This window comes from Macaca mulatta, chromosome X, assembly GCF_049350105.2.
Source record: "Macaca mulatta isolate MMU2019108-1 chromosome X, T2T-MMU8v2.0, whole genome shotgun sequence".
Lineage (NCBI taxonomy): Eukaryota > Metazoa > Chordata > Mammalia > Primates > Cercopithecidae > Macaca > Macaca mulatta.
Window position 1 is genome coordinate 142,395,058 of NC_133426.1, and position 25,328 is coordinate 142,420,385.

Sequence of the window (25,328 nt, forward strand, 5' to 3'; positions counted from 1 at the left end):
TCAACTTTCCAAAGTTCCCATAAGGAGTCCTCCTGTGCGCTAGGAATCCAGCACACGCATGATAAAACTCCATCATTCTTTTTTTCATTGTTTTCAACTGGCTACTGTTAAGTGCACCATATGGGCCCTGAGAATGAAGCATTGAAAAAGGCAAATTCCTGGAGTTTACAATCTAGTGGAAGAGACAGATAAGGAAAACAATAAATAAACATGCCATTTTCCTGACAGAAATGAATGCATTCAAGAAAATAAAACAGGGTAATAGGATGAGTAGTGATAGGGCAGGGGAGAGACAGAGTGTGAGAAGGGCTCCTTTAACCAGGATGGCAGAGAAGACCTCTCTGTAGGGAAGACATTTGCATTCTTTTTTCTTTTTCTTTTTCTTTTCTTTTCTTTTCTTTTCTTTTTTTTTTTTTTCTGAGATGGAGTTTTGCTCTTGTTGCCCAGGCTGGAGTGCAATGCCACGATCTCTGCTCACTACAACTGCTGCCTCCTGGGTTCAAGCAATTCTCCTGCCTCAGCCTCCCAAGTACCTGGAATTACAGGCACCCGCCACCATGCCCGGCTAACTTTTGTATTTTTAGTAGAGATGGGGTTTCACTATATTGGCCAGGCTGGTCTTGAACTCCTGACCTCGTGTTCCCTCTCCTCAGCCTCCCAAAGTGCTGGGACTACAGGTGTGAGCCACCATGCCTGTCTGACATTTGCATTCTTAATAGAGTTCTATTTGTTTCCTTCCTCACAATGACAACCATAACAACTACATCTGCTGCTGCCACTGAAAATGAAGGTCAGAGTAAACGAGTTGGCTGTATTGGGTTCCTGGTTACCAGGGCTGCTTTTAACTCTGGCCAAGTGTATGTTGTCATCATTGATGACCCTGTCATTGACCTCAACTACATGGTCTACATGTTCCCTTCTGATTCCACCTATGGCAAGTTCCATGGCACACTCAAGGCTGAGAATGGGAAGTTTGTTATCAATGGAAATCCCATCGCCATCTTTCAGGAGCGAGATCCTACCAAAATCAAATGGGGTGATTCTGGCATTGATTATGCTGTGGAGTCCATTGTTGTCTTCACTCCCATGGGGAAGGCTAGGACTCATTTGTGGGGGCGGGGGGAGCCAAAAGGGTCATCATCTCTGCCCCCTTTGCTGATGGTCCCAAGTTTGTGATGGGCATAAACCATGAGAAGTACCCAAACAGCCTCAAGATCATCAGCAATGCCTCCTGCACCACAAGATGCTTAGCCCCCTGGTCAAGATCATCACCTGACCTGCCTTCTGGGAAGACCTGGCAAATATGTTGACATCAAGAAAGTGGTGAGGCAGGCATCTTCACCTGCCTTCAGGAGGGCCCCCTCAAGGTCATCCTGGGCTACACTGAGCACTAGGTTGTATCCTTTGACTTCAACAGTAACACTCAATATTCTACTTTTGATGCTGGGGCTGGCGTCACCTTGAATGACCACTTTGTCAAACTCATTTCCTGCTATGACAATGAATTTGGCTGCAGCAACAGGGTGGTGGACCTCATGGTCCACATAGCCTCCAAGGTGTAAGAACCCCCAGACTGCCAGCCCCAGCAAGAGCATGACAGGAAGAGACAGGCTGGACTCTCAGCTGTTGGGGAGTTCCTGCCGCGCTCAGTCCCCCACCAAACTGGGATCTCCCCTCCTTAACACGATTTTCATGCCAGACCCCCTGAAGAATGGGGGGGGCCTAGAGATCCTCACCTTGTCATGTACAATCAATAAAGTCCCCTGTACTCAGCACCTCTGAAAAATCTGATCTCAAGAATTCTTAAGAAATGTAACTCCATGAGATTTACAAGACTTCTTAAGTTCTACAATGAGAATTCCAGTTGTACCAGCAAAAATGTCTGGACACCATAGGTACAGAAAAGTATAAGGCCATACATTAAGATTTTTCTATTGCATTTGAAAATGTATAGTTGTTGGAGTTTTGTGAAAAATTGTAAAAATACAGAAAACTACAGAAAGTTACATCATACTTATGTTCCCATTATCCAGGACTAATGACTGTGAATATTCTGGCATATTAACTTCACATATTTAAAATTTTTATTGTGGAGAATTTCAAACATACATAAAAGTGGAGAAGAGAGTAGAAGGAATAGTATGATCAATCTCCAGGTACCCATCAGTCAACTTCAAAAATGATCTTGCCATGGTGAACATTTTTTCATCTGTTCCCTTACCCATTTCCCTCATAAATTGTTTTGAAGGAAGTCCCATATATTATATAATCTTAACTACAATGTAATCAGTATACATCTGTAAAATATATCTTTGACATCCTCTTCACATTTATAATAGCCTCATGATATCACAATTTTTTTAAGTTTGTTTAAATTAGGTTCCAAATAAGGTCCACACATTGCAATTACTTGATATGTGTCTCTTAATCTGTAAGTTCTCCCGCCATCCCTCTTTTTTTTTTTTTTTTTTTTTTTTTTGAGACAGAGTCTCACTCTGTCCCCCAGGCTGGAGTGCAGTGGCACGATCTCGACTCCCTGCAACCTCTGCCTCCCAGGTTCAAGTGATTCTCCTGTCTCAGCCTCCAGAGTAGCTGGGATTACAGGTGCCCACCACCATGCCCAGCTAATTCTTGTATTTTTAGTAGAGACAGGATTTCACTATGTTGGTCAGGCTGGTCTCGAACTCCTGACCTCAGGTGATCCACCCACCTTGGCCTCCCCAAGTGTTGGGATTACAGGCGTGAGCCACTGTGCCTGGCCTCTTTTTTTCCCCTTAAAATGTATTTGTTGAAAAAACTGGCTGTTTATCCTATAGAAGGTTCCACAGTCTGGAGTTTACTACTGCATCCCTGTGGTGTCATTTAACATACTCTTCCGTTGTTTGAATTTCCTGTATGTTGCTGGTTGGATCTAGAAGCTTAACCAGATTTGGGTTTATTTTTTTGGCATGATCACTTCATTGGTGGTGGTGTGTCCTTCCATTAGGAGGTGCAGAGTTGTCATAATGTCTCTGTGTGATGTTAGCAGCTGTTGGTGCTCCACTGGGGGTTGCAAAGTGGTGATACTAGAATTCTGTCATCTCACCTTCATTTATTAGCTGGAATACTTCTATAAAAAGAAATGTCCCCTCACCTACTGTATGTTTCTATAAAAAGGCAGGAAAGATGCTTGATTTCTTCCCTTTACTTACCAGTTTTTAAAAATAATGAGCTGGGGCTGGGCGCAGTGGCTCATGCCTGTAATCCCAGCACTTTGGGAGGCTGAGGCAGGAAGATCTCTTGAGGTTAGGAGTTTGAGACCAGCCTGGCCAACATGATGAAACCCCATCTCTACTAAAAATACAAAAATCAGCTGGGAATGGTGGTACACACCTGTAGTCCCAGCTACTTGGGAGGCTGAGGCAGGAGGTTCACTTGAGCCCCAGAGAGGGGGAAGTTGCAGTGAGTCGAGATTATACCACTGCACTGCAGCCAAGGTGACAGAGTGTGATCCTGTCTCAATAATAATAATAATAATAATAATAATAATAATAATGCTTGTCCTTAGCACCCTCCAATAGTGAGATTTTTTCCCCATCTCACTACAGGCAGGCTTTCACCCTTCACCATTCCACCTAAATGGCTCTTGTCAAGGTCATCGATGATCCTCATGATGTTCAATCCAATGATATAGCCCTTCATCCTCAACTTAGGTGAAGTGTCAACAGCATTTGACACACTCCTTTTGCAACATTTGTTTTTTCACTTTCTTTCTAGGATAATCTAGAACTGGTTTTCTTCCCATCTCCTTGTCTATCTCCTTTGTTGATTTCTGCTCTTCTGCCTGACTTATTTTTTCTAAATGAGATATAAATCACATACCATAAAATGTAACCTTTCATAGTGTACAATTAAGTGGTTTTTTTTGTATGCTCACAGAGTTGTACAATCATCACCACTAATTCTAAAACATTGTCATCACGCCAAACAGTAACCCTTTATGCATTAGCAATCACTCTCCATCCCTACTGCTGGGCCCCTGACAATTATGAATCTACTTTGCATCTGTATGGATTTGCCTATTCTTCTCCTTCACTTCTTAACATTGGAATGCTCCAGAGCTCAATCCCTTTTCCTTTTTATCTATCCTTAGTCCTTGGTGATCTCATTCAGCTCTATGGATTTACATACAATCCACACAGTGATAACGCCAGCATGACTTCTCCCCTTAAACTCTAGATTTGGATACCCAACTGCCTATCTAAATCTGTCCCCATGGATATCTAATAGACACCCCAAACTTAACATGTTTCAAAACTAGCTGCTGATCTCCTAGAACCTGCTCCGCCTGTATAGCCTTCATCACAGATTATGACAATCTTATCCCTCCAGTTGCTCAGGCACCAAAACCTTAGAATCATCTTGGACTCTGTCCTCTCTCATTCACACCCCACATCTACTAAATCAGGAAAGCCTGTTGGCTCTAACTTCAAAATACAGCCAGAATCTGACTATGTCTTACAGCCTCCACTGCTATTACTCTTATCCAAACCACCATCACTTCTCATCTAGTTATTTCAGTGATCTCCCTTCTATCACACTTGTCCCTTCTACAGTTTATTTTCAACCCAGCAAAGGGTGATTCTTTAAATATGAGTTAGGTGATGATGATCATGTTATAATAATACCTATTCCACCTGCTACATGCCAAGCCCTACAAGGCCTTACATGATCTGACCCTGCTACTCTCCCTGTCATTCACTCATTCATTAATTCATTCATACCACTCTATACTGGCCTCCCTGCTGTTCTGAACCACCTCCTCAGCATGCTTCTATTTCAGGGCTCTTGAGTTGCTATTGTCTCTGCCTGAAACACACTTCCCCCAGGTATCATCATGGCTCCTGGCTCACTTATTCATTTCTATTAGGTCTTAGCTCCCTTGTCACCATCTTAGGTGACCAACCCATCCAAAACTGCCTCCCACCCCTAATCCCAGCATTCCTTATTCTCCTGCCCTGCTACATTATTCTCTATAGCAATTATTATCTTCTGACAAACTATGCATTTGACATTTTTGTTGATTGTTTGTTTTCCCTCAGTAGATTTAAAAACATTTTTTTTTAAAGAATTATGCAAAAATAGAGATGAGGGTCTCGCTAGGTTGCCTAGGCTGGTCTTGAACTCCTGGGCTCAACTGATCCTCCCACCTCAGCCTCCCAAAGTGCCGAGCCAACCCCGCAGTAGATTTAAGGTCTCCTGTTAAATGATTTTGGTGACTTTCTTCTCTGCTATATTCCCAGCACCTAGAACAGTGTTTCACAAAAAGGTGCCCAATAAATATTAGTTAAATGACTGAATAACAACACCAGTAACCAAGTAACAGACACAAACTGTGTAGTTAGACAACTCACATTCATGATATCACTTCATTTTCATAACAACCCCAGGAAGGTGGACTATTGTCCGTATTTTACAGATGAGGAAACTGAAGAGTTGAGTGAATTTCCTAGATACACACACACCTCTGGTAAGTGCCAGAACGCCAAATCCAGCTTCTACAGGGTCACAGCTGTTCTTGCCTCCTCTCAAAGTGCCTTGCCCCAAAAGATGATTATTCTTTTTTTGAGACGGAGTTTCACTTTTGTCGCCCAGGCTGGAGTGCCGTGGCACGATCTCGCCTCACTGCAACCTCCGCCTCCCTGGTTCAAGAGATCCTCCTGCCTCAGTCTCCTGAGTAGCTGGGATTATAGGCATGCACCACCATGCCTCGCTTTTTTTTTTTTTTTTTTGGTATTTTTAGTAGAGATGGGGTTTCACTGTGTTGGCCAGGCTGGTCTCGAACTCCTGAATTCAGGTGATCTGCCTGTCTTGGCCTCCCAAAGTGCTGGGATTACAGGTGTGAGCCACTGGGCCTGGCCAAAAGATGATTACTCTATGGGTGTCTCCAGACTCTTAATGCAAACATGTACGTGGGACCCAAATAATGAGATTTCCATTTTAGGAGCTATCCAAAGGCAGGCAAGGCTTTGGAGGTTTATTTTGCTGTAGTGGCTGTGCATCTTTGGAGGTACAGCCACAAAGGACGAACTTGGTCCTACTCAGACTTCAGAGATAACAGAACTGACAAATGCATCAGTGGGAAAGAACATTGTGACGGGAGTAGGAGATTATTGTTTTTTCTGGAGTGAAAATTGTGTACAGCAGAGGCAATTTATCATGTCGTATCATCACTGAAATTATCTCCCTGCTGCCTGCCAGCCCAGCTTTGCTTCGGTAGCTTCCTTAGTGTTATTTAAGCAAATGAAATATGCTTGCTTTTAGCTTTACTCGTTTACATATTTTGTGCACTGCTTTAGTAAGAGAATGCATTTTAATAACTTTGATGTATCTAATAGTCATAGATATTTGTAACACTATTTTTGCAGTCATATAATAAAAACAAGCATTGCATTCTTGACAGGGTCAGATTGACCATCATTTGTTAGCATATTCCTTTATCTTTGATGTCAACAGCACTAAATTAGATACATTTTAAGCAAAAACACTTGAGCATAAAGACTTGGTGGGTTTTTCACACAGCTGGACTTCAGTTTTGGAGGGTCAAGGAGAGTGCAGTTGAAGAGGATGTTTTTAAAGGGGTCATAATAAGGCCCGTTTTAACGCTGCTTGAAGGACGCAAGATTTTGAAATGGGAGGCCCCATAAATGGACTGGAGAATCGAGACAACATTTGGAACTGGTCTCTTTCCTATGAAAATACAACCTTGGAAGTTGGTATTAGCTCAATTTTATGGAGGCATCTTGGGGAAGTTGCAATAACCTTGCCCCCTGCCTTCTATGTCTCATCCATTTCTAGTTAAAAAATGTTTACAGGCAGCCCCACTGACCACTTTTAAGAGATTGTAAAGAAAAAGTAATGAGTAATGATTGAACATAGGTAGCAGCATGTTTCTTTTCTCAATATCTTTGAAATTCCAACTATCTTGTGCAGGATCTCAGGCATTAGGATTTTTTTTTTATCTTACCTTATTATTTTTGGAGGGTAGGGGTGTGCAGAGTCTCACTCCTTCTCTCAGGCTGGAGTGCTGTGGCGCAATCTCGGCTCACTGTAGCCTCCGCCTCCAGGGTTCAAGTGATTCTCCTGCCTCAGCCTCTTGAGTAGCTGGGATTACAGGCACCTGCCACCACGCCAGCTAACTTTTCTCTTTTTAGTAGAGACGGGGTTTCACCATGTTGACCTGGCTGATCTCAAACACCTGACCTCAAGTTATCCACCTGCCTTGGCCTCCCAAAGTGCTGGGATTACAGGTGTGAGTCACTGCGCCTGGCCTATTTACTTATTATTGTTTTGTAGACAAGGTCTTGTTCTGTCACCCAGGCTCGAGTGCAGTGACGTGATCTCAGCTCACTACCACCTCTGCCTCCCAGGCTCAAGCAGTCTTCCCACTTCAGCTTCCTGATTAGCTGGGACTACAGGCATGTGCCACCACACCCAGCTAAGTTTTGTATTTTTGTTTTTATTTACTTATTTTTATGAGACGAGGTCTCCCTCGGTTGCCTTGGCTGGAGTGCAGTGGTATAACCTCGGCTCACTGCAATGTATGCCCTCTGGGCTCAAGTGATCCTCCTGCCTCAGCCTCCCAAGTAGCTGGGATCACAGGCATGAGCCACCATGCCTGGCCAAATTTTTGTATTTTTTTGTAGAGATGCTATTTCACCATGTTGCCCAGACTAGTTTCAAACTCGTGAGTTCAAGCAATCCACCTGCCCCAGCCTCCCAAAGTGCTGGTATTATAGGCGTGAACCACTGTGCCCAGCCTTATTTTATTTTTAAAACTTATTTTAGCAACAGTGTCTTGCTCTGTTGCCCAGGCTGGAGTGTAGTGGTGTGATCATGGCTCACTGCAGCTTCAATCTCCTGAGCTCTAGTGATCTTGCCTTAGCCTCCTAAGTAGCTGAGATTGCAAGGAGTTTTCTTCTTATTACAGAATTCAAGTTGGCATCACCGTCACATCTACCTGTAGGTTGAGCTCTGCCCTCCAGAGTGAACAGATATGCTCTCTTCCATATGTCAGCCCTTCCAATATTCAAAATTAAAAAAACCTCCCATGTTCCTTCCTACACTTTCATCTCAAGATCCCCTGTATATAGCAAGGTAAACTTTCTCATTACCATCTTAATTTTTGGTTTATATATCCTTTTAAATTTGTCAGAAACTTTTGGGTAGTGTTTCATCTGGTCTCTAAACCTAAGTCCAGTTATAAAGAAAATAACTGGCCGGGTGCAGTGGCTCACATCTGTAACCTCAGCACTTTGGAAGGTCGAGGCTGCCGGATCACTTGAGGTCGGGAGTTCAAGACCAGCATGGTTGACATGATAAAACCCCGTCTCTACTAAAAATACAAAAATTAACCAGGCGTGGAGGCACATGCTTGTAGTCCCAGCTACTCGGGAGGCTGAGGCAGGAGAATCCCTTGAACTTGGGAGGCAGAGGCTGCAGTGAGCTGAGATCACGCCATTGCACTCCAGTCCGGGTGATGGAGTGAGACCCTATCTCAAAATAAATAAATAAAATGCCATTATATTAAGTGCACAACTATACTGTAAAATAAAATTCAAATGAGGAAACATGACTTCCAAGGACTGTTCACTGACAGAAAATAAAACATTTTGTTTTACAGTTAATTTATTCATTTATACACTGAAATACCTCATGCTTTTCAAAGGAAATATATGCAAAAAAACTTGGGGCAGAAATGAATAAATTGAACCTCAACACTCAGTTGTTTCAGGATATGAAATCTCAAAAATCTTTCTGTAGTGGCTGGTGATTGGCACTTGTGAGAGTTTAGTGTCCTAAAACAAGCTCTCGGACAGATTATCAATGTGTGCATTTTTACACTGAAAATACCACAAAAGGGCTGGGCAAGGTGACTCACGCCTGAAATTCCAGCACTTTGGGAGGCCGAGATGGGTGGATCACTTGAGGCCAGGAGTTTGAGACCAGCCTGCCCAACATGGTGAAATCCTATCTCTACAAAAAATACAAAAATTAGCTGGGTTTGGTGGCGGGTGCCTGTAGTCCCAGCTACTAGAGAGGCTGAGGCACGAGAATTGCTTGAGCCTGGGAGGCAGAAGCTGCAGTGAGCTGAGATCACGCCACTGCACTCCCGCCTGGGCAACGGAGTGAGACTCCGTCCCAAAATAATAATAATTAAATAAAAGAAAATAACTCATTGACTTTTGCTCAACATTAAAATTGTTATGAATTTAACATTCGAATATTCTAATGAATATTGGAAAGATAGTCAGAAGGCTTTACTTTATTTTCCTAGTTAATAATTCTTTCAACAACCCCATTCTGTCCTACATGAAATAATTAGGATTCAAAGAGATTTGAAAATGATGGGCTGGAACCAACAAGATGAAATATAAGAGATTTTGCATCTGCTAAAGCAGCTTAAATTACATGAACTTTTAAAATTGTCATGTCACATGGCTGACTCACACAAAACTTGTGGTCAACTGAAGCCCCCACGTCTTTCTCTGTGGTGCCAAATAGGTCTTTCTCATGCTCTACTTTAAAAGTACTAGACATTATAGATTATCTTATTGGTTTCAACGTATTTTTCTTGCATGTCTGGATTTTTAAAAAAAATTATTAAAGTATAACTTATGTAAAGTGCATAGGTCTTAAGTGTATAGCTTAGCACACACACACACAAACACACATATTTTTTATAAAACCACCACTCAGATCAAGAAACAGAACATTACCAGCATCAAAAAGAGTCCCCTGTGCCTCCTTCCAAGGTTGGTTTTGCCTGTTTTTGAACTTTGTATAAATGGAATCATACAGAATGTACTCATTTGTGAATGGCTTTTTTGTTGCTTGTCTTTGTATCTGTGAGATTCATCCATACTGTTGCGGATAGCAATAGTTTGCTCTTTTTTATTGCTAAGTAGTAGTTCATTGAATGAATCTATTTTTAAATTTTTTTTTTTTAATTTTTGAGACAGTGTCACTATCTCACCTAGGCCGGAATGCAGTGGCACAATTTTGGCTCACTGCAGCCTTCACCTCTGGGGCTCAGGCAATCCTCCCACCTCAGCTTCCCGAGTAGCTGGGACCACAGCTGGGTACCACCAAACCTGACTAATTTATTTATTTTTATTTTTTGTAGAGACAGGGTCTCACTATGTTGCCCAGGCTGGTCTTAACCTCCTGGGCTCAAGCCATCTTCCTGCCTTGGCCTCCCAAAGTGCTAGCATTACAGGCATGAGCAACTGCACCTGGCCAAATGAATCTAATGCAATTTGTTTATCCATTCTCCTTGATGAAAATTGTGGATGTTTCCAACTGCTGGCTAATATAAATAATGCTATAATGAACATGCTTGTACACATCTTTTGGCAATACATGGATTTATGTTAGGTATAAACCTGAAATGACACTTGCTGGATCATAGAGTATATGTATGTTTAGCTTTAGTATATATTGTCAAACATTTTAAAAAGTGATTGTGGGCCAGGCACAGTGGCTCACACCTGTAATCCCAGCATCCGGGGGGCTAAAGAGGGCGAATCACTTGAGCTCAGGACTTTGGGACCACCTAGGCAACAAAGTGAGACCCCCATCTCTACAAAAAATACAAAAATTAGCCAGGCATGGTGGCACATGCCTGTAGTCCCAGCTACTTGGGAGGCTGAGGTGGGAGGATGACTCAAAGCCTGAGAGGTAGACGTTGCAGTGAGCCATGATCGCACCACTGCACTCCAGCCTGGGTGACAGAGCTAGGCATTGTCTCAAAAAAAAAAAAAAAAAGTGATTGTGGTAATTTACACTCTATGATGCTGTTTTATATGTCCTTGGTTAGGCTATACTTTTCAGTTATTCAATCAAACATCAATCTAGGTGTTGCTGTGGAAGTACTTTGTAGATATGGTGAAAGTCCACAGTCAGTTGACTTTAAGCATGAGAGATTATCCTAGATAATCTTGGTGGGCTTGATTCTGTCAGGTGGAAAGCCTTAAAAGAGCAGAGCTGAGGCTTCTCAGAAGAAGAAATTTTGCCTATGGATAGCAGATTCAGCGTATGCCTGAGAGTTCCAGACTGCCCTTTTTGTCAGCCTTCCCTACAGATTTCAGTCTTGTCTAGCCAGACTCCACAATTGCATAAGCCAATTTCTTGCAATAAGTCTTAAAATATATCTCCTACTGGTTCTTTTTCCCTGGTTGAATCCTGACTGATACAAATTTTGGCATCAGAAATAGGGTGTTGCTGCAACAAGTACCTAAGTATGTGGAAGTGGCTTTGGAATTGGGTAATGGGTAGAGGCTAGAAGAATTTTGAAGAGCATGATAGAAAAATCCTACATTGCCTTGGATAGACTATTGATACAAATATAGATGTTAAAGATTCTGTCAGGAAGGGCTCAAAAGAAAGTCAGGAGCATGGTAGAAAAACCTGTATCTTCTTAGAGAATACATATGTCATTACAAAGAAAATATTGACAAGACACTATACCCTCTCCATTTTTCTTTTCTTTCTTTTTTCTGGGGGGTGGGCAGGGTCTCACTCTGTCATCCAGGCTACAGTGCAGTGGTGCAATCTCAGCTCACTGCAACCTCTGCCTCCTGGGTTCAAGTGATTCTCATGACTCATCCTCCTGAGTAGCTGAGACTACAGGCCTGTGCCACCATGCCTGGCTAATTTTTGGATTTTTAGTAGAGATGATGTTTCAACATGTTGTCCAGGTTGGTCTCGAACTCCTGACCTCAGGTCATCCACCCACCTCAGCCTCCCAAAGTGCTGGGATTACAGGCATGAGCCACCGCACCTGGCTTCATTTTACAAATATAGATAAATCAAAAATTACTTTTTAAAAATGTTCAAGGGATTCACAGGTAAGCAGGAAAAAGAGAAACAGAGGAATGAGAGATAGAGGGAACAAGGAGAAAATAAATAATAAAACAGCAAATAAAGTATAACAGAGCAATAGTTATATTAATGTAAATGATCTAAATATGCCTATTCTGTTTCTCTGACAAACCCTGGTAATACACTTCCTGTCATTTTAGCTAGCTTATATTAACCAGATACCAAAACAGACAGATAGTACACACACATACACACACACACACCCCACTACACATCAATATTGTTCGTGATAGACACAAAAATCCTTCACAAAATATTAGCAAATAAAATTCAACAATGTACAAAAATAATTACATACCATGAGCAAGTGAAATTGAATCCCATTTTGCAAGGGTGGTTCAACGTCTGAAAATCAACCAATGTAATTCACTATATGAACAGGCTAAAGAAAAATCACATGATCATAATGATTATGTCAATTGACACTGTAAATGTATTTGACAAAATTTAACACCCATTTATGGTTTAAAACCTCTCAGAAAAATGGGAATAGAAAGAAAATTCCTCAACTTGATACCAAGCAGGTATTAAGTTGGTGCAAAAGTAATTGCTTTTTTATTAAAAGTAATGGCAAACCTGGCCAGGCACGGTGGCTCCCGCCTGTAATCCCAGCACTTTGGGAGGCTGGGGCGGGCAGATCACTTGAGGTCAGGAGTTCGAGATGAGCCTGGCCAACATGCTGAGACCCCATCTCTACTAAAAATACAAAAATTAGCCATGTGTGGTAGCGCACACCTGTAATCCCAGCTACTCAGGAGGCTGAAGCAGAGGAATCTCTTGAACTCGGGAGGCGGTGGAGGTTGCAGTGAGTGGAGATCATGTCACTGCACTCCCCACTCTCAAAAATCAAACAATAAATAAAATAAAATACAAAATAAAAAATAATCACTTTTCTATATATCAGCAATGCACATGTAGAAAAGGAAATTTCTTTCTTTCTTTTTTTTTTTTTTTTTTGAGACAGGGTCTCGCTCTGTCACCCAGGCTGGAGTGCAATAGCGAGATCTTGGCTCACTGCAAACTCCGCCTCCCGGAGTCACACCATTCTCCTGCCTCAGCCTCCTGAGTAGCTGGGACTACAGGCGCCCACCACCACGCCTGGCTAATTTTTTGTATTTTCGGTAGAGACGGGGTTTCACCGTGTTAGCCAGGATGGTCTCGATCTCCTGACCTCGTGATCCACCTGCCTCGGCCTCCCAAAATGCTGGGATTCCAGGCGTGAGCCACCACGCCTGGCCGAAAAAGAATTTCAAAACACAATACCATTTAAAATTGCTGCCCAAAAGAAAATCCTTACATATAAATCTAACAAAACGTGTGTAAGACATGTGTGCAGAAGATTCCAAAATTCTGATGAAAAAAAATCAAAGATGGCCAGGCATGGTGGCTCACGCCTGTAATCCCAGCACTTTGGGAGGCCAAGGTGGGCGGATCACCTGAGGTCAGGAGTTTGAGACCAGCCTGACCAACATGGTGAAACCCCATCTCTACTAAAAACACGAAACTAGCTGGGCGTGGTGGCACTTGCCTGTAATCCCAGCTACCTGGGAGGCAGCCTGGGCAACAAGAGTGAAAATCTGTCTCAAAACAACAACAATAACAACAGCAGAAAAGAAAACAAAACAAAACAAAACAAGAAAGGAAATAATCAAAGATGACTTAAAAGACTGGAGAGACACAAGAGTCTTGGATAGGAAGACTCAGCATAGTAAAGACGTTAATTATCCCCCAAATGATCTACAGATTTAACATAATTCCTATCAGTATCCCAATAAGGTTTTTGTGGATTTAGACAGATGTATTCTAAAATTGAAATGGAAGGGCAAGAACCTTGAATAGCTTAAAACAATTTTGAGGAAGAAGGATAAGGTGGGAGGAATCATTCTACCCAATATTAAGGCTTCCCAGATAGCTGTGGTAATCAATACAGTGTGGTGTTGGTATAAAGATAGTCACATAGACTGGTGTTTAGCGGGAGTAGGGCAGGTATTATCTAAAAAAGTTTCTCTTCCATTAGGGCCATCCTTTTCCTAATCCCTTGGGTAGGGAGAGCAGGCTCTTCTTGGAGCCTTTTTTTTTTTTTGGTCTGTGCCTGTTGGAGGTTCCAACTTTCAGGCTTCTCTGGCACCCTGTTTGGAAAATATAAGGGGCCAAAGGGAAACCCAGAAAGCACAGCACCATGTTGTTCCTGAAGCCCCAAGTTCCCTGCCAAGTTAACCTTCTTCTTTCCACCTGTCATAGTTTGTTCAAGCTGTTAGAACAAAACACCATAGACTGAGTGTCTTATAAACAATAGAAATGTATTCCTCCCAGTTCTGGAGGCTAGGAAGTCCAAGATCCAGGTGCCAGCAGATTTAGAGTCTGATGAGGGCCCATTTTCTGGCTCATAGACAGTGCCTTCTCACTATGTCCTCACATGGTAGAATGGGGGAACACGTATCTTCAGGCCACTTTAGTAAGGGCACTAATTCTATTAATGAGGACTCCACCCTCATGACCTGTTCACCTCCTAAAGGCCCCACCTTCTAATGTCATCATCTTGGGGGTTTAGGATTTCAACATTTGAATTTGAGTAGGACACAAACCTTCAGACCACAGCATCACCTTGGAAAGTCTTCATATGTTTGTTTGTTCTGCTATGCCCAGACTTTTTTAGTTGTAAGAAGGGCTTTTTTTTTTTTTTTTTTTTTTTTTTTTGAGACAGGAGTCTTGCTCTGTTGCCCAGGCCGGAGTGTAGTGACAGTGGCACGATCTCCGCTCACTGCAACTTCCACCTCCCGGGTTCCAGTGATTCTCGTGCCGGAGCCTCCCGAGTAGCTGGGATTACAGGTGCACACCTAGCTGTTTTGTTTGTTTGCTTGTTTGTTTGCATTTTGTATTTTTAGTAGAGATGGAGTTTCACCATTCGCCATATTGGCCGGGCTGGTCTGGAACTTCTGGCCTCAGGTGATCAACCCGCCTTGGCCTCCCAAAGTGCTGGGATTCCAGGTGTGAGTCACTGTGCCTGGTCCCTTTTGTGGTATTTCCAGTGTAAAAATGCACACATTTATAATCTATCTGAGAGCTTGTTTTAGGACACTAAATGCTCACAAGTGGCCTGTAATCACAGCACTTTGAGAGGCCCAGGTGGTGAATCACCTGAGGTCAGGAGTTGAAGACCAGCCTGGCCAACATGGTGAAACCCCATCTCTACTAAAAATACAAAAAGTTAGCCGGGTGTGGTGGTGCCACCTGTAGTCTCAGCTACTCGGAACACTGAGGCAGGAGAATTGCTTGAACCTGGGAGGTGGAAGTTGCAGTGAGCCAAGATTGTGCACTGCACTCCAGCCTGGGCAACAGAGCAAGACTCTGTCTCAAAAAATAAAAATAAAATAAAATAAAAAATGCTCACAAGTGCCAATCATTGGCCACTACAGAAGGTTGTTTTGGATTTCATGTCCTGAAACAATTAAGTGTTGAGGTTCAATTTATTCAATTCTGTACCAAGTCTTTTGAATACATTTCCTTTGAAAAGTGTGAGGTATTTAAGTGTATAAATGAGGAAATTCGCGGTAAGATTTAATGTTTATTTTCCGGCCATGAACCGCCCTTCACAACAACAGTCATGTTGTCTCATTTGAATTTTATTTTATAGTATAGTTGTGCTTTTAATATGACAGTATTTTTATGTGTTTATTTATTTATTTTGAGATACGGTCTTGCTCTGTCACTCAGGCTGGAGTGCAGTGGTGTGATCTCGGCTCACTCCAACTTCCACCTCCCAGGTTCAAGTGATTCTTCTGCCTCAGCCTCCTGAGTAGCTGGGACTACAGGCAGCACGTGCCACCATGCCTGGCTTACTTATTCTTTTGTATTTTTAGTAGAGACGGGGTTTCATCATGTTGGCTAGGCTGGTCTCGAACTCCTGACCTTAAGTGATCCACCCACCTCAGCCTCCCAGAGTTCTAGGATTACAGGCGTAAGCCACGGTGCTTGGCTGGCTCTTTCATCTTGATAGGACCAGGAAGTCAGATTTCTTTCTGGGCCTTTTTGAAAACTGATGCTGTCATGCAAGGTATTTAACCACCTCTTCCAAGTTTTATGCCACTTCCACATTCAGTTTCTTTTTCTTTTATTTTTTTGAGATGGAGTCTCACTCTGTTGTCCAGGCCGGAGTGCAGTGGCACAATCTGGACTCACTTCAACTTCCGCCTCCCAGGTTCAAGTAATTCTCGTGCCTCAACCTTCTGAGCAGCTGCGATTACAGGCGTGCACCACCAACCCCAGTTCTGGTTTTTTTTTTTTTTTTTTGTATTTTTAATAGAGACGAGCTTCGCCATGTTGACCAGGCTGGTCTCGAACTCTTAGCTTCAAGTGATCTGCCCACCTCGGCCTCCCAAAGTGCTGGGATTACAGGCGTGAGCCACCATGCATGACCCAATTTCTAGTCTTCATTCCAGTTACTGATAAGAAATGTTGAGCTTAACAAACAAAGAAGTAGTTTACCCTGCTTACTAACCCTTCTTTCACTTTTTGTGCTTTATTCCTAGTCTATGTCCTGCCTTTCACAGTTTCCTGGTCAATACTCCCAATTCTACATACTAGCTCTAATTTGTCTATTCCTTGATTATTCTGCTTCTGTGATTTTTATTCCTGGTCCACCACAGAATAGCACTGCCAGTAACCCCATTTACACTTAAAGTATATAAAAAAGCTCTTGGTTACATAAAAATAATCTGGTGACGGTGTCTATATACATTAATGTTTGGGAACACCATTTAACTTAGGGGATTTACACACACACACATAAATGTAGTCATGTGCCATATAAAGATGGGGATGAAACCACCTTTGCAAAAATTATAACAGTGAGAAGATTATGACAGTGAAAGAGATCTAATTTAACCAACCCCCATTTTCCTTTAACATCTAAACTGCCCTTAGTCATCTCTGGGCTTTGACCAAGCTAACTTGGGGAGAAATTTACTATTTATTTATTTATTTATTTATTTATTTATTTATTTAGAGATGGAGTCTCACCTTGTTGCCCAGGGTGGAGTGCAGTGGCGCAATCTTGGCTCACTGCAACCTCCACCTCCTGGGTTCAAGTGATTCTCCTGCCTCAGCTTCCCGAGTAGCTGGGACTACAGGCATGTACCACCATGCCCAGCTAATTTTTGTACTTTTAGTAGAGACAGGGTTTCACCATGTTGGCCAGGATGGTCTCGATCTCTTGACCTTGTGATCTGCCTGCCTCAGTCTCCCAAAGTGCTGGGATTATGGGCGTGAGCCACTGCGCCCAGTCAAAATTTAGTATATACTTTAAATGGTAATAACCCTTCCCCCAAAACTAAACTGCCTTTGTAAAGCTAGTGAAAGACCACCAGGTTAGGAGGATGAGAGGAGACTGAATTCTGCTAAAGTGTGGATATAAACGATTACCACCCATTTTTCCTGAGATGACAAGATTTACAACCTCCCCAATTACTCCTACAGATAACATCACTATCGTAGAACCCAAGATTGTCCTTTTGAGATGTCTTCTCAGGTTTTTCATTTCCGACAACCAATGGCTCCACCCAGACCCACCAAGTGGTCCTGTGGCCCAACCCAAAAGTGGACTCAGCACACACGAGGACCATTTTCCACACTCCTATGATTGCATCCCCAACTAATAAGCACCACCCATTCCTCAGCCTGCCAAACTATCCTTGAAAAATTCTAACCTCTGAATTTTGTGGGAGGCTGTGATAATAAAACTCTGGTCTTCTGTTCAGTTGGCTCTGTGTGACTTAAGCTCTTTCTCTATTACAATTCCCTGTCTTGATAAATTGGCTCTATCTGGGCAATGAGAAAAATGAACTCATTGGGTGGTTACAGGGATATGCTCTGAGAAATGTATCATTAGGCAATGTTGTCATTGTGTGAACATCATAGAGTGTGCTTACACAAGTAAGTGTACTACACACCTAGGCTATTTGGTATCGCCTATTCCTCCCAGGCTAAAAACCTGTACAGTATGTTATTGTACTGAATACTGTAGGCAATTGGAACATATGGTAAATATTTGTGTATTTAAACATATTTAAATATAGAAAATGTACAGTCAAAATATGGTACAAAAGATGAAATAAAAGTATTAAGACACCTAAGAAATATAGAGTATTTACCATAGATGGAACATCCGGGACTGGAAGTTCCTCTGGGTGAGTCAGCGAATGGGTGGTGAGTGAATGTGAAGGTCTAGGACATTACTGTACACTACCGTAGACTTTATAAACACTGTATACTTGGGCTATGCTAAATTTGTAAACAAACAAACAAACAAAAAAGTTCTTTCTTCAATAATAAATTGTGGCTCATGCCAGTAATCCCAGAACTTTTCGAGGCTGAGGTGGGCGGATTGCTTGAACTCAGGAGTTCAAGACTGGCCTGGGCAACATGGCAAAACCCCGCCTGTACAAAAAATACAAATATTAGCTACAGGCATGTGCCTGTAGTCCCAGCTACTCGGGAGGCAGAGGTGGAAGAATCACTTGAGCCCAGGAGGTTGAGGCAGCAGTGAGGCATGATTGCACCTCTGCACTCCAGCCTGGGTGACAGAACAAGACTCTGTCTCAAAAATTAATTAATTAATTAATTAACTTTAGCATACTGTAACGTTTTCATTTTATAAACTTTATTCATAACACTGCTTAAAATACAAACATTGTACAGATGTACAAAAATATGTTTTTCTTTATATCCGCATTCTATAAGCTTTTCTCTATATTTTTTAACCTTTTAAACATTTTTGCTAAACCTAAGACACAAACACACACATTAGATCAGGCATACACAGTCAGGATCATCAATAACACAGTCTTCCACCACCACATCTTGTTCCCCACTGGAAGATCGTCAGGGGCAATAAACATGAAGCTGTCATCTCCTGTGATAACAATGCTTTCTTCTGGAATATGTCCTGCAGGAACTGCCTGAGGTTGTTTTACAATTAACTTTTTTTCTATATAGTAGAAGGAATCTACTCCAAAGTAATGCTAAAAAGTATAGCATAGTAAATATATAAACCAGTAACATGGTCATTTACTATCTTGTTTTTGTTCAAACATTTAAGTTAGGCACAGTGGCTCGTGCCTATAATCCCAGCACTTTGGGAGGCTGAAGTGGGAGGACTGCTTGAAGGCAGGAGTTTGAGAACAGCCTGGGCAACATAGCAAGACCTCTTCTCTACAGGAAAAACAAAAAACAAAAAACAAAAAACAAAATTAGCTGGGTGTGGTAGTGTACACCTGTAGTCCCAGGTATCCAGGAGACTGAGGTGGGATAATTGCTTGATCCCAGGTGTTAGTGGCTGCCACTGCACTCCAGCCTGGGCAACTGAGCAAGACCTCATCTCTTAAAAAAATTATTGAGCATTTTTTATGGGACAAGCACTGTGCAAGGTGCTGGGACGTAAGAGTAATTACAACAAAGTCCCTCAAGGAGCTCATAGTCCAATGGCAAACCACAGAGTTAACAGAGGCGGAGTGGTAAATGACTTATGCAATGAGGTGGAAATAGCTAGGTATGTGGAAACGTGGGACTAGAGCTAGAGAGAGGGCATGGTAGAACTTACTGTAAGTAAAACCCCTTTGATTGAAGAGCTGGGCTGCATATAGAAACACATTACAAAATCTGCTTACAAAAACCTTGAGTTTCCAGTTTTCCCCACAATTGAATTTATGTCTCACAATGAATTAATCTATCATTTGACAGCATTTCTATACTTGGCCCCAAAGCCTTGGAGCATGCCATCAATCTGCTGAGACACAGCAATTTAGTAGACAGCTTAAAATCAAGAAGTATCCGACTCCAATTTTAGCATTAGGAACTATATTAAAACACTTCAATTAAATGAATGAATGTAAATGTACAGCACATTTACGATACTTCTACATGTAGCAGTTTGGAAAAACTCTCCTCTAATCCTTATCCAGAGTATTCTAATAATTGATAGATACCAAAGAAATTAGATAATTTGTCACTTTCCAATATACACACTATTTCGGCTGTACAAGGGCAAAAAGTGTTGCCTGAAAGTAGTGGATAAGTAATCTAAGCTCTATACAGATATATACAAAGACATCACATTTGGATCCAATGTACAACGGTAACTGCAAACATGAACCAGTGTAAGGCAATTTCTTTTGTGATATATGACATAATCCCTGAAGGAAAGGATAGAGTCCTCAAACAACCGTCCATTTCAGGCCTGACTGTCATTTTCATGACATCCTTTGTGATGAAGCTATTTCAGGAGGCAAGATGTCTATTCCGATGACAAAAAGCAGTGCATAATTATACATTGAGTTGTTTTCAAATGTGCAAACCAGAATTATTCAGGAATCTAAGTCGTGAATTACTCAAAAATAATACTGGTGGTAATGCTGCTACTAACAGAAAACAAGAGCACTCCATGTCCATTGCTGTAAGAATCAAATGTGATGTATAATTCTCCACAGAGGATGTTCCCCCAGAACCTCAACAATACCTGAATTTCCAAATGTTATCAGTTGCTCATGTCAAGCAATTTTTCACTTTGCTGAGGACTTTCTTCTTCTTCAGGGCGTTCTGTACATCCGATCTCAGATGAAGTCCCAGTGCTCTCAGATGAAGTCCCGGCACCCTCAGATGAAGTCCCGGCACCCTCAGACGTGCAGTTATCTTCGTAATCTTTCTTCAATAGACACAAACAGGCGTTACCAGGTCCATTGGTGTTATTTACATGTAATAAGAAAGAGTCTTCAGAAACTGGAATTTCCAGTGTGATTTCTACCGGCGCGCTAACTACAAAAATGGTCTGTTCCTGGAAAGGTTCCAAGTGGTGAATGTCTTCATGCGTAACATATGCTAGTTTTCCCAATTCTTTGTCATTTGTTAACTCACACAGTTGCTGAGAACAATCTCCAATTAGCTTATCCAAGGCATCTTCTGTTGCTGATAATTTGGAAAGTTCCTCCTCTAACTTTTTTTCTTCGGGTGTTGCTCCAGAATTAAAATCAGGTCCAATCCACTGAATATGGTTCTTAGGCATTTTTTTAATTAGTTTGACTCCTTCTAAGACACTGACGATGTCATATATTCTTCGTCTGTGCACTGCCAGTTTTGCTGCAACCTGGCTTAAGTTAAGAACACCTCCAGGAGCTGATTTGAGAATATCTATAAATTTTCGTGTTGTACAAGCCAGTGATGCCTTATTATGAGGTTTCATATTTACAGTTTCTCTTTCAGACTCAGGTTGTACATCATCTTTGGAATTAATGCTTATTGTTGATGGCGATGGGTACTCTGCATTGGTGGCGTCTCGGCGGCGAACCGTCTCCTCTGCCGGGTTAATGGGCAGGTTGGTCAACTTTCCTGCAGGCTGCTGTTGACTCATGCTGCTCGGCCGGACGGCCCGCGGCCCTCACACCCCGCAAGCTCTCCCGCCTTCTCTCGAGCAGCTCGAGCACCGCTCCCAACTCACCAACTTCTGAATACTCAGCACGAAGCGGGTCCAAGGCCTGCTCGGAGGTGCAGTTCGACTAGGCCTTCTGGTTCACCAGAAAACGCGCCACAGCCCTACGCGCCGCGCCACGGCCCAGCCCGGGAGCTCCAGATGCAGACGGAAGTGGGCAGGGCGACACGAGCGGCTCTCGGGTGGTCTGGCTCAACCGTCTGCCCACATGTGCACTGCTGACAATTGTTACCAATTATGTACTGTACAGAAATGCATTTGTTATACTTTTATACCACAAGCAACGCAGTAGCTTCTTTTACAGCAGCATTACGACAAACACGTCCGTAATGCATTGTGCTACCACGACACTAGGTGATAGGAATTTTTCTGCACCGTTATAGTCTATGGGACCACCATTATATGTAAAAGTCTATGGTTAAATGAAAGGTCATTAATGCGATGCATGGCTGTATGTATATAGTTTTATACACTTTATTTATTTATTTATTTATTTATTTATTTATTGACAGAGTCTCGCTCTGTCACCCAGGCTGGAGTGCAGTGGTGCAATCTCAGTTCACTGCAACATCCGCCTCCTGGGTTCAAGCAGGAGGCTTGCCTCCCCCTCCTGAGTAGCTGGGATTACAGGCACCCACCACCATGTCTGAATTTTTTTTTTTTTTTTTAAGTAGAGACAAAGTTTCACCATCTTAGCCAGGCTGGTCTTGAACTCCTGACCTCGTGATCCACCCACCTTGGCCTCCCAAAGTGCTGGGATTATAGGTGTGAGCCACCGAGCCTGGCCTAGGTTTTTTTTTTTCTTTCTTTCTTTTTTTTTTTTTTTTAAATGGAGTCTCCCTCTGTCACCCAGGCTGAAGTGCAGTGGCGTGATCTCATCTCCCTGCAACCTCCTCCTTCCCAGGTTCAAGCAGTTCTCCTGCCTCAACCTCCCAAGTGATTGTGATTACAGGTGCACACCACCATGCCTGGCTAATTTTTGTATTTTTAGTAGAGACGGGGTTTCACCATGTTGGCCAGGCTGGTCTGAAACTCCTGGACTCAAGCGATCTGCCCACCTCTGTCTCCCAAAGTGCTGGGATGACAGTCGAGAGCCACTGCGCCTGGCCGGCTCTTTCATCTTAATAGGACCAGGAAGCCAGATTTCTTTCTGGGCCTTTTCGAAAACTGATGCTGTCATGCAAGATATTTAACCACCTCTTCCAAGCTTTCACCTTCAGTTTCTTTCTTTCTGTTTCCTTCTTTCTCTCTTTCCTTCTCTCTCTTTCTCTTTCTTTCTTTCTTTTCTTTCTTTCTTTCTTTCTTTCTTTCTTTCTTTCTTTCTTTCTTTCTTTCTTTTTCTTTCTTTCTTTCTTTCTTTTCTTTCTTCATCTCTCTCTTTCTTTTTTCTTTCCTCCTCTCCTCTCCTCTCCTCTTCTCTCTTCTCTCTCTCTCCTTTCTTGTTTTGAGACGGAGTCTTGCTCTGTCGCCCAGGCTGGAGTGTAGTGGCATGATCTTGAGTCACTGTAACCTCTGTCTCCCGGGTTCAAGCTATTTTCCTGCCTCAGCCTCCCAAGTAGTTGGGATTACAGGCACGGGCGCACCACCGGGCCTGGCTCATTTTTCTTTTTTTTTTTTCCTAGAGACAGGGTTTCACCATGTTGGCCAGGCTGGTCTCAAACTCCTGGCCTCAAGTGATAAACCCACCCTCGCCTCCCAAAGTGCTGGGATTATAGGCATGAGCTACTGCACCCAGCCATAATTTTATACACTTTTAATACTTTTATTTTATGTGTCTGGGCAACAATTTTTTTGCATTTAACTACAAAAGTTCAGGCAACAAAAACAGAAATAGATAAATGAAATTGCATGAAGCCCAATACTTTATGAAGTAGAGGTGGAAGGATAACTTGAGTCCAGGAATTCCAGACCGCCCTGGGCAACACAGTGAAACCCCGTCTCTACAAAAAATACAAACATTAACTGGGCATGGTGGCACACACCTGTAGTCCCAGCTACTCAGGAAGCTGAAGTAGGAGGAACGCTTGAGCCTGGGAGATTGAAGCTGCAGTGAGCTGTGATCACGCCACTGCACTCCAGCCTGGGCAACAAAGTGAAACTCTGTCTTAATAATAACAATAACAATAACAATAATAATAATAATAATAATAATGCCGGGGTGGCTCATGCCTATAATCCCAGAACTTTGGGAGGCTGAGGGAGAAGGATCACTTGAGGCCGGGAGTTCCAGAACAGCCTGGCCAATGTGGTGAAACCCCATCTCTACCAAAAATACAAAAATTTGCTGGGTGTGTTGGTGTGCGCCTGCAGTCCCAGCTACTCGGGAGGCCGAGGCAGGATTGCTTGAGCCCGGGAGGCAGAGGTTGTAGTGAGCCTAGAGTGTGCCGACACACTCCAGCCTGGGCAACAGGAGTGGAACCCTGGAGAGAGAGAGAGAGAGAGAGAGAGAGAGAGAGATTGCGTCAAACCAAAAAGCTTCTGCACAGCAAAGGAAACATTAACAGAGTGAAGAAGCAACCTACGAATTGGGAGAAAATATTAAAGACCTAGAGGAATTTTTTCCTCCCTCCTCACTTTTCTGTTCTCTAAACCCCAGCCAGACCTAAAGCACAGAAGCAGTCCAGACTGCCAAGTAATGCTTACAATGAGAGACATCCTTTTTATTGTCTAAGATTTTTTCAAAATTCATCATTTATGGTTAATTACTATATGCCAGATACTGTGCTAATAACTGCATACATTCTCTCTAATCCTCAGACCATTGCTATAAGGTAGAAGCTAGTATTATATGCATTTTCAGAGAATGAAACTAAGGCACAGAGAGGATAAGTAACTTTCCCAAATCACACAACCAGGATTTCAAACCAGGTCTCTGTAACTACAAATCCCAAACTCTTAGTCATAATGTTCTCTAATGACTTCCCTAATGACTTTGCAATAAAGGGATTTAATCTTTGAGTTGACATATTAACTGATATAACTGGTTATACTAATTTACATTAAGCCATCGCCTCTCATTGCTACCTTAATATCAATTCTTTTTTTCAGATTAGGCCAAACATGAAACAATGCCCAGAGGGAACTGAGAGAAGGACTGGGGAATTATTATGAGGAACAAGGGAGTTTGGGGCCACAGGCATAGTAAAAGCTGAGATTATGGGCCACAGTCCTGGGTGGCAGTCCTATCAGGGCACCATAGGGGCAATTGCAGCCTGTGGATGAGGATGGGAAGAGGACTGGGCAGGGAGTCAGCAGAGCTCAGTTTTAGTCTCAGCTCTGTCATTAACAAGCTGTTTGAGCTTGAATAAATTACTTGACTTCTCTGAATTTCAATTTTATCATCTGTCATTGAGATGGTTAGAGTATCAGAGGACATACACAGGTGATCTGTGGTCTGTGTGAGGCCAGTAGACATGTTTTGTTTGGATAGTTGAGTATAAAACAATTTTTTATTTTAAACACCTTTAAGCAAGATATGTACTCTCTAGATCAGCACAGGCTCCGTCACTCTCTCTCTGCTTCACCTCAAGGTGGTCTCAATCATTTAGTTCACTGCCAGCTCCCACAGTCCTTTTGGGTTTTGACCACTGCCCTGGTCACAGCTTCTTGAAGAGATGTTCAGCCCTAATTACATTCATTACAAATGAAACTACATCTGCCCAAGGGGATCTAGCCTGCTAGAGTGGGAGAGTACTGGATGAAGAATCAGAAAGGCCTGAGTTCTAGGCCTGCATCTGACACACAAAACTGAGTGATCCCAGGTAAATCAGCTAACTTCTCTGATTTCTGATTTTGTTTGCTTCTCTATGCAATATCATGCTCTGCTATGCTCACATAGTTGTTGTGGAAATCAAATACAGGTTGAGTGTCCCTAATCTGAAAATCCCAAATCTGAAATACTCCAAAATCTAAAACCTTTTGAGTGCTA

At 42.5% G+C, this 25,328-nt stretch overlaps 1 long non-coding RNA gene across 1 annotated transcript; it reads right to left on the reverse strand.

Annotated features, from left to right (window-relative positions):
- Nucleotides 1-18,563: 18,563 nt before the first annotated feature.
- On the reverse strand, nt 18,564-20,886 carry LOC144338470 (uncharacterized). Its single transcript, XR_013412668.1, has 2 exons — nt 20,435-20,886; nt 18,564-19,131 (listed from the first exon to the last, which is right to left on the reverse strand). It is a non-coding gene; the product is annotated as an uncharacterized LOC144338470 (long non-coding RNA).
- Between the last annotated feature and the right edge of the window lie 4,442 nt (nt 20,887-25,328).